General features: G+C 36.1%; 1 protein-coding gene across 1 annotated transcript in view; it reads left to right on the top strand.

The window, feature by feature from the left end:
* The first annotated feature begins 227 nt into the window (after positions 1-227).
* The window catches only part of LOC144964743 (uncharacterized), a 6,507-nt gene continuing 6,008 nt past the window's right edge, over positions 228-726 (top strand). Inside the window, exon 1 of the mRNA XM_078899310.1 lies at positions 228-726. This exon is cut by the window's right edge and continues 604 nt beyond it. The gene's annotated coding sequence lies outside the window, so the exon portion shown is untranslated.

Genomic DNA, 726 nt, shown 5'->3' on the forward strand with positions numbered 1-726 from the left:
AATATTTGTGATTGTCAAGTTAATTAGCTACAGCGATGCCATATTGTCTTCAAAAAAGTTGACATCGTTTACTTATGTAAATATAGGACATTAATGCTTAGTAATAAACAAATGGGAGACAGCAGATCTAAATTTGTTTTGCCGAAACTAGAATAAAACGTTTGGCTTAAAATTAATATAATTGGCAACAAGACTCCATACGTAAGAAACACTTCCATGGATAATCCGACTAGACCATTAGGCCAGCAGCAGACCATGATTTAATCCCCTGCGATTACAATTTATTGATTTCAGCCACGATCACCTATGCACCGATCAGCACTTAGATTGATGCCATCTTCAAATTAAATGACCAGACCAAGACTGTTTCTTCAAGAAGGGTGGTCAGTGGTGGTCAGTGCGTCAGTAAAGACAAGCCAAATTGCTTGGAGCGTAAACGACCGATTACTAATCTGGGACCTTACGAATAGCCTGCCCACCTCTGTCGTTTAATACCTAGACTCGGTACACACTGACTGTGACATTGTGTATCATTGTGTAGTAAGGGTTATTTGTTTGTATATTTATAAAAAAAAACACAGTTTGTGACAGGTGTATAGGATACTAGCAGATAATTTCTTTAACGAATTACTATAAAATGTGATCATCTAAGTCTTTTCGTTTATAGCATGGGATTCTTGAGTATATATACGAAATCAATATTGAATTGAGTTTTCATTCTGTGTT

Source organism: Berghia stephanieae, chromosome 2 (assembly GCF_034508935.2).
Source record: "Berghia stephanieae isolate SIO BIC M18660-M18661 chromosome 2, UCSD_Bste_1.3, whole genome shotgun sequence".
NCBI lineage: Eukaryota > Metazoa > Mollusca > Gastropoda > Nudibranchia > Aeolidiidae > Berghia > Berghia stephanieae.